This window comes from Corapipo altera, unplaced genomic scaffold, assembly GCF_003945725.1.
Source record: "Corapipo altera isolate COAL_440 unplaced genomic scaffold, ASM394572v1 23, whole genome shotgun sequence".
Classification (NCBI taxonomy): domain Eukaryota; kingdom Metazoa; phylum Chordata; class Aves; order Passeriformes; family Pipridae; genus Corapipo; species Corapipo altera.
In genome coordinates, this window is record NW_020884878.1 from 18,704,820 (window position 1) to 18,714,305 (window position 9,486).

Genomic DNA, 9,486 nt, shown 5'->3' on the forward strand with positions numbered 1-9,486 from the left:
GACAGAGCTTTCAAGTAAGATCTGTCAGCGAGGCTGGTGTGTGGCCACAGGGGATAGATGTGTGGAAGAAGAGGAGGCAACAGAGGGGAGCACAGCTGCCGAAGGCTCGTGAGGACTGCTCCACGCCTCATCGCTGCCTTTTGGGAATGTAGCCTGAGTGCTCACACTCAAGCTGGGCTTCAGCGCTGCACTGACCCTCACTTTTCAGGCACGGACACCGCTGCGGACAGAGCAGGGCTTCTCTGAAGGATCTGGATTCATAGTCTCTGAGGTCGAGCCCCTGAGGAGAGGAGTGCTGGAGCAGGAATACTTCTGTCAGAGCTTTCAAACAAACCTGCTTCTATGAGTTGGGACCCAGAGCTGCTGCTGTCCTCTGGAAGCTGACACGCAGAGCTGGCCAACCCCCCTTGTCTGCTGACTTTGCAACCTAGTGGAGCTATAGGATATGTAGTACTGGAGGGGGTGAAAAGCTGACTCAGAAAACACTGTGTGGAGACTCAGACTCCTTTAAGAAAAAAAATTAACAGGAAAAAAAAGCCAGGATAAAAGCCTAGACTAGAAGCTGGAAAACAATCACCTACATCCCTGTAGACACACAGAAAAGATCTGAGCGTTTTTCTGATGACACGAGGAACCTCAATTGCTCAAAGCTCCTGATTACTAGGTAAAAATAATGGTGTCATTGTTCAAAGGACATACAGGTGAAGGTGTCTAACTCTCTTTTGGACATGTTGGCTTTGATTTTTATTGCCTGCTTTACTGGTCTGAACAGAGGAGAGGGAGCCAGGAATGTGTTTGTCCACTACTGTGTGACATTGCTCCAGTCTGTGACTTTGGACACATCTTTCCCTGATGTCCACATGTCTGTGTGGGTGCTTTGGTGTTGCATCCTCTTCTCTGGGGCTAATGGTCTTCATCCTTGTTCAACTTACAGGGTAAAGGTTTATGAAGGTGATCAAGTTAATATTTGTCAAACAGTAAAGATGACAAGAGCCCTGGAGAAAATCTGTATGTTAATCTTTATTTATGGAAAAACAACAACAACAACAAGGGCAAAAGGTTTAAACTGCTTTCCTGGCCTGAGGGACATGTACCACTTATGAAGGCAATTTATGCCCCGTCACCTGGTGCTCTGCCACCTTCCCCCCCCACCTCTGTCACATGACACTGTTGGATACATTTCTTTTTGGAGAGGTGGCTCAGCTCCCAGGCAGAGCCTGGAGGTAGGAATCACAGATATATATGGCAGCATGGTAAGAGGTGAGGTAGGCAGTCACAGTAGCAGTTCCTCAGGCTAGGCTCAAAAAAAAACCCCAAAACCACACAGAGCAAATGAAATCTGTTCATCTCTCCCACGAGTTCCTGGAGTTGAAAGGCTCATCAGGAGAGAAGTGCCTGGATGAGCGGAGGAATATCTGTGCCACATGATGGGGTCCCTTCTCACTCAATTCTGCCCTGAGCCTGGTAAGACCACCTGGAAGTTGCTCACACACTGTTTGCTGAGTATCCATCACTGTCTGTTATCTTACCTCACTGATCTCTAAGGAATTGCCCTGCTGCAATCCAAATGTCAACCATACAGTGCAGAACACCCAGTGTGCCCCTGCATCATCTGTTATCTTCTTCTCCTTGGGCCCTTGACAAGTTCACAGGACGGGGAGTCACTGAAGTGGCAGAGGCTGGTTTTGCATTTTCACTGAGGCAGTTCAGAAAGGGTGCTGGGGAATCAAAGGGCTTCATATGACTATGCAGCAAAATCCAGCTTCCTTGTATTGGTACCAAAGTCTGTGTGACTCCCCCCAAGCCACCAACATCTGTGTCTGCATGACCTTGTGCCCCTACGATGCTGCCCTGAGCAGGATCCTGCCTAGTGCTGCCCAACTTTGTGTGCAGGCAGAACTCCCAGTGCTGCCTGCCTGCTGCTGGACAGGGAACACTAATCCTGTGGCTGCCCAGGTTATCAGGTTCCTTTGTTTCACTGAAAGTGCTAGTTTATTCATAGTAGAAAGCCTCCGAGAGAGCAGAGAAGACAGAGGTGGAAAGGACCAGCAAGGATGGGACGGAACAGAAGGGCCTACAAAACATGCCCTTTCCCCACAAGCCACAGGTCACCCCTCCTCAAGCCAGGCTGGCTGTTGCAGAATAGTTATGAGACAGGTGAGGCAGCCATGGACCAGCTGCTGGGAAAGTGGAGAGAGGGTCACACAGCTCCATGGCACAGAATGTCAGAAGTCTTTGGTGCTTCCACTGCACTCACACCTCGCCTGTGCCTTCTCCTTCACACTGAGAGGAGTGAAAGAAGTAACACATGAACATCAAATATCAGGGGTATTTGTTGCAGGCAAGGGCAGGAGAGCACTGGGATACAGTCTGGGATTCCCCTTGTGACTGTTGGAGGACTGGTTTTACTAGCAGGATCTCTGCTGGGATGAGATGAATGGGGAGCAGGATTAATTTGCAATCCCTCTTACGTCAACACTTGACGGAAGACTTAATTACTGGGATTTCCCTCTGATTATCCTGGGAGAATTGGAGATCATTTTACAAGCTCTCACCCAGCATCAGGCAAGGAGCCATTCTCAGGCTGTTTGAGTCTTTCTAGATGTCAGGAATAAAAATTGTTTCCTGTGAGCAGCAGCAAGCAACATCCACAACAACTGCGGTCTGCAAAGGATACTTAAAACAGGAGCATCTTTTTCCTCAAACCCTCAGCACATTTCTCTTTCATAACTGTTCTATAGCTCAAAATAACCTGTCCTGGCAGCTGGTGTTACTTGCATAAAGAGGAAGCTGAGGCCCTCAATGAGGTCAAAGGGAAGAGCACCCTGTCTAGACTAACATCCCTGGGGATTTCAGCCCCTGCCTCCTGGAAACCCCCCTGCTCCAGAATTGTCCTGGTGAGTCAGAGCCACTTGCACAAAGCCAGCACTGAGGCAAACTCCAGAGCTATTCCATGACTGACAACTCTTGGGAAGGCTTCTGCAGGGCAAAGGAAATTTCCACCTTGCTCTTACCGCTTGATCCTTATCAGCTCTTCCTAGCCATGCTGCAGGCTGGATGAGAACCTGCAATTACACATCCTTTCCATCCTCATTGCTTATTTCCTTTCCCTCCAGCTAGAAGTCCTTCCTTGTGCAGCTCACCGAAAGGCCTGTCTACTGATACTCTCCATATCAGATGTTGCAGGCAATGGTCAGCCAGGTCTTTGATGCTCACTGAGCCTGGCACACTGGCAAGGCTCACATGGCCCACTGGCCTTTGGCACAATGCTTAGGAGTGACTTAGTGACTTCTTGTCTATGGCCAGCAGTGAGAAAGCCAGTATTCCCAAGCTATTTCTTCTGTGGGTTTTGGGGTCCCTCCTGCACCCCCACAGCTCGGTTTGCCCTTGCAGAAGGAACTCCTCTATGCAGAAGTTGCCCATCTGCACTGAGTGGTTGTGGAGGCTGTGGTTTGGATGAGCCATCCTGCCCCCAGAAATCTTGCTGTAGAGGAGTTATTAATACTCCTGTTGCCCATGTGCCATGCTGACTAGCTTCCAGAGATAAGTGCTCTGCTCATGTGCCTGTGGAGAGAGGGGACTTCCCAGGCCTAATTCAATGCTTCCCATTCCTTGCTTTCTTACACACCAATCTCTGCTGAGGCTGCTGAATCAGTGTTCATCCAGCCAACTTCCCTTTTTCACAAGGGGAAATATTTATAATCTAACACTCAAGCCACCACGCAGTGCAGCTGGTGGAAGACATCCAATAAACATCCCATTTAACTGCTGCCTTTGCTGCCAAGCCTCCTCCCAAGAGCTGGCGTCTTCAGTAGCATTCAGCTGCACTGTTGTTGATATACAGGAGATAATATTCGTTATGCCCTTTGTTGGATGCTGACCACTCTGACGAACTGCAGGAAGGAATGTTCCTCATGTTAATCTTCAAATAATCAGCAAGATTGTTCTGAGCTGAAAAAAATCATGTCAGTGTGGAAGAATTCATTAAACTTTGTCCTCAGTGGAGAACCTGGCTTGGTACTTGCCACTGAATCTAGCATGAAGATATTTTTGGAATAGGTAGTGTTGCTGTGCATAAATATCCTCTTTTTATTATTACCAGGTGATATGAGGATAATATCATTCAGAAATTCTGGCTCCATAGCTGCAGCTGAGATTAATTTTGTGTTTTAAGTAGAGATTTGAGTACTCTCCTGTTTGATGTTCCCTCCCCAGTGTTCTTATACTTACTTGCTATGTGTAAGAAGGAAAGATCTGAAAACAGACAGATACAAATGTTAAATAGCTGAAAAGTTAACAATAATTAAAATTAGCCCTTGAAGAAATACAGCCTCTAGTAACAAACCTTTTTGATGTTTAATCATCACCATAGTAGAATAATAAAAAGACTTCAGGCTTCCTACACAGTAAAAGCTTCCTGCTATCATGTACAAAACCTACACAAGAATATTTATTTTTTTAATTCCTGGGTATTCTTCACATTACTCATGACATATGAAAGTCTCTCTGGCTGGTTACAGTAAGAATTCAGTTCAGAATTTTTCTTTTAAAAATGCCACCGAAGTCAGAGCTTGTCTTAAGTGGGGATCATTTGGAAGAGTTGCCCTTAAACACAGATACACAAGCCTTTCCTCGTACCTACTCATGAATTTCTCTCAGTTGCTGTCTTCTCACAGCTTAGGCAGCCACCTTGCTCGAGAGTGAATGTGACTATATTCCATCAGGTACACCTGGAGGACAGGTTCTGTGACAAATAGGCTTTCAGTTCAAAAAACTGAAATCAATTTTAATGAAATACCTTCACAGACATTGGACAGCAGGTCTGGAAACCATCTGATTAAAGAATTCAGCAATATTAAAAAGCACTGAATGGCTGGCAGGAACATCCATATTTTTAAAAGTGAATGAATGTTTTAAAAAGGATAGTGAGACTTCTTCTGAGGGCCTCTGGTTAGCTGTAACTCATAATGTTTTGATGTTGGAGTAAATATGTCCTGTCTTTCTGCTGTGGGCTTGTCCATTGTCCTATGCCATGTCCATCACTAGCCATTATCAGAGAGAGGACAGTGGAGGAGCTGATCTGTGTGGTCTGGGAGCTGGTCTGGAGGTCACCAGCAGTTGGCAGTGATGAGGTGTCAGGACTCCAGCTGAGCTGCAAAGAAGGTGGACCTACCATGGCCTGACACCTCTTATTTAAGATGCAGCTCATTGGGTGAGGAGACAGCTCAGTCAGACTTGTACAGAGCAACAATACACAATGTAACTGCTGATTAGACCTCTATGTCAGCATAAATTCAGTTTGAAGAAACATGGGGTGGAATTTACCTCACCAGATTTGGAAGTCTGGTTCAGAAGGAGATGACTTCTCTCTAGAATAACCTCTTTCTCTCCATTGCTTGGAAAGGGAATGCAGCCCCCATGCCTCATGAGATGAAGAGATGTTCATTTGATCAGACGGATCTCAGCTTTAGTCTTTTAAGAAAAAGTAACTATGAAGTTATGCTCCAAACCTTAAATGTATGCTCTTTTGTGTTGTTGTAAGCTTGCACTGTGTTTCACAACTGAAAGAAAAATAATGGTATGACTTAACATTGGGGAGTTCACCTGTTGAGACATGACAATACCCCAAACTTCTAGGTCTTTTTTAGAGTTGTGGCTTAGGTAACAAAACTGTATGCAACCTTTTGTAGAGATTCTTGAAACCCTGTGTAAACAGCAGTTTGTTACCCTACCTGAGCAGAGGTATGTGTGTTGCAAAGGTCAGAGGAGAACAGGATGAGGGCTGGGGGGTTGAGAGGAGGTAAGAAGCCAGTTGCTTCTTGCAGAGGGTGGAGGTTTCTAGGTGAGCTCTGTATTGGTATTTGCTGGGAAAGTTTATCCCAACTGAGTTGCTGGCGAGCAGGAGAGGCCAACAGGACTCTGTGGGACAGGGAAAGGGTGTGCTAGATGTGGCTGGGGCTGTGGGAGAAACAGGGCTTCAGCTGGAGCTGCCTCCTGGGAATGGAGAAGGAAACTGGCTTCTCTTGAGCTCCAGGAGTGCAGTAGGTGAAAGTTGCTGGGAAGTGAAGTGGGAGGTTTCCTCAAAAAGCAAGGAAGGAGCCTCACTAGCCTGTTAGGCTATTGCCTGAAAGCTGAAAACCTGCCTAGCAGCAGGAAAAGCACTGGGGGAAGACGAGAGGAGCACTGTGAATGCTCACTTCCTTAAAGTGGTTTGTGTATGACTGAATCTGGGCTGTCTTTGATGAAGGATGTTTTGTTCCCCTAAATGAGCTCGTGTTTTAGATCAAGCAAAAGTAATTAATATTCATGCATGATTTTTAAGTACTTTAGGTAGAAATAACTTTAGTCACTGGGTGAAATGGAAACAGATATGTCTAAATATATTGTAATGGTAGTCTGTGTCCTCAAAGGAGTTAACTTATACGCTTCTTCTTGTCTAAAGGTTATTTTGACCCATGCCTCTTATCCAAACATATAGTTTAGCTATATGGCCAGCACACAGTATCTGGGGTCTCTGGGACATATTACGGGGAGGCAGAGCAGTGCAACACTGTTTTATGGCTATTTAGCCACTGATTTATTTTTAGTTGATTGGGTAACATCCCTATCTGGATTGTGATCATGATGGTGGCTGTGCTAGTTATATCCCAGCAATGAGTTCAAATATAGCCCCTTAAAAGAAGTGGCCTAGCACTTTCCAGAAGTGATGGATGAATAATTTTGCATGGTTAGTAAAAACAGTGATTAGCATCATAAAGCATATGCAGTTTTTATAGAAGTTTCTCAGTAGCTTGTAGTGGATTGCCAGGTGCAAGGCAGAATGAAAAAGGATTAGAGCATAAAAGTAAGGTCAGAATAGTTTTTAAGAGGAACATTGTTTCAACTTTTTATTGTCTAAAAGAAGAAAATGCAGAAATGCCACAACAGCTGACACAGAAACAGTAAAAAAAAGGTCTGATTATGTAATTCACACACATTCATCCACATTGTTTCACGGAGACAGCAAATCAGTGTTGTTTTCTGCCATTTACCGTAGATAAAAGATGCATTTTGGTATGGCAAGAATTGACTACTGGTAACACTCTGTGAACTTTGTCAGTTGAGAAAAAATTAGAAATTTGTTGGGAAAGGGCATATTTTCCTCAGTGGCCTTTGCTGCCTCAAACTGCAGAGATATCCAAAGGTTTCCAGGTCTTCTTTGCTAACACAGGACTGAAAGCTGAATAATTCATTGCTCTCTGCATCATTTTCAAGACAGCAATGAAATTGCATTAGGGATATTTGGAAATATAAAAGATATATACAAAAAAAATTGTTTAAATTTTGGCAATGTGTCATGATTGGCAGGTGACAGAGTAATGTTTACTTTGGGGATACACCCATTTCTCTGTGGATTAGCAGCAGTGAGAATGAATACCTGCTTCCAGCTGGTTGCCGAGCTTCCACAACGCTTAACAGAAAAGATTAATCTAAAATAGGTCATCGCTTCATCAGGAAAGTTGTGTAACAAGTTATCAATCTCTCCCTCACCCCTATTAAGTGTTTCAGAATTACAGGAAGCATTTAATTTTGCCAGCCTCCACTATGTGGAAATGTTAAGGCATGTCCCTGCAAGACTGTTATTTCCTAACCTGCAGCTGAAAGGATCTTAAAATGCTTTCTCTCTGCTGTAAATTACTTTGCACACTCAAGGGAGATTGCCCCACTGCATGTTTAAGTGCTTTAAAGAGCCAAAAGCTGGGGATTGTGAAGAGACTCACAGCAGCTCTGTATTATTTTCTTTCACAACACGCTGAAGCACCAAAGCATCTCTAAGAGGGTTTTATAATTAGATCTGAACTTGCCTGTGCAGCAGTTTCTAGCATAATGCATCCACACGAGAGAAGGCTACAACAGAAACCGAGGATAAATTTGTTTGTCGTAAATGTAACTCATCTAAAAATGGGCCATGACAAAACGGCCACATTTGGAAGGGATTTTAGTCAGTTACATATTCTGTCTTGATGGTTGAGTTCACACATTGATTTTAGAAAATCAGGCTACATTAACATGAATGAGCCTCTTTCTCTAAAATTTCCCCCAGAAAATAAGGCATTATTGAATGTTTTAAATGTGCGAGAAGACTGGGACGTATCACCGGTATGAGGACTGTTCTGCATGAAGAGATTTGTCATGCTGTGCATGTTTTATCAGGAACTTTATGCTACAATATTACAGCATTTCATATCTTCATATTCTAGTAATCTATGTTTCTTAAAATTTTTATGTCCTTCCATCACTGTACAGTTGGTCTTAGCGCCTGCTCCTGCATATGGAGGGCTTCAGTGCATTGTCTCATTTGAGGATGTGAAAGCACAGAACTGTTCTTTAAAATGCTCTGCAGATGAAGATCCAGGCATTGTTTGATGCTTTAAGCCTCTTAAGACTGAAGTTTGTACTAGTTACTTCTTGTCATTAAAGACATGTTTTGCCCAGAGAGAGAACACAACTGCTGATGTTTGAGGAATAAAAGTGGAACAATGGTGCAACTTTTTTTTACTCAAGTTAATAGACATAAAAAAGCTATTCTGCTTTCTAGCAATGTTGCTATCCATGTCTTTCTTCCTGCTTTTCCTTGTATATACATATTTGCAGCTCATGCCAGGAGCTGACTGCAACTGTGGGATCATAACCACACACCTCTGCAATTTTCCTCCTCCCTGTCTGCCTGTGTGAAGGCAGGTTACACCACAGAGCAAGTCACTGCTTGCTCTTGTGCATGCTGTCCCCAGCAGTTCCACTCCCAGGATGGGAGGTTGAGAATGGAGAGGAGTCCATGGTGTGGTGCCAGGGATAGCAGAGGCCCAAAGCTGGTCAGTGGGTTACTCAATGCTATCTTCCTAAAGAGTAAAATATACCAAGAGGAAAGAAAAAAAAAATGGATCTGAGCATAGGCTGGAAAAGAAGAGGAAAATAGTAATTCTCTGACTGTTCAAAAGTCATCAGAATTTTATTTGCTGTCAGAAACACTCAGATACTTCTGTTGAATGGTATTTGCAGGAGGGTGCTGGTGCAAAGAAGCGAGACATCTGATAAAACTAAATTTTCTTGGCTGAAGAAATCAAAATGGAAATTACTCAGAAATTAAAAACCTCATAAAATAAACAGCAAGTCCCTCTCCCAGCAAAGACTTCAGCTGTAAGGCAGTCTTGAGGAAACTCAGACTGCTTGCCATCCTCAGTATGCTCCTCTACCTCAGACCACAGTTTAATTTCTTTCTAATTTTCCAATTCTTTAACGAGCGAAATCATTATTACGTATTACCATCCGTTATTACTGGATGAACTTCATTAATCATTCGTTTCATAACTAAATAGCTTACTCGAAGGGACAAGCTTCAGCACCTTACGGCCGGTACCCCTACACGTGAAGGAGGTGGGTCAGGAGGGCACCGAGCCCCGTTCATGCGGACCCGCGGGTCGCTGCTCCCGCCCGCACGGCGGCCCC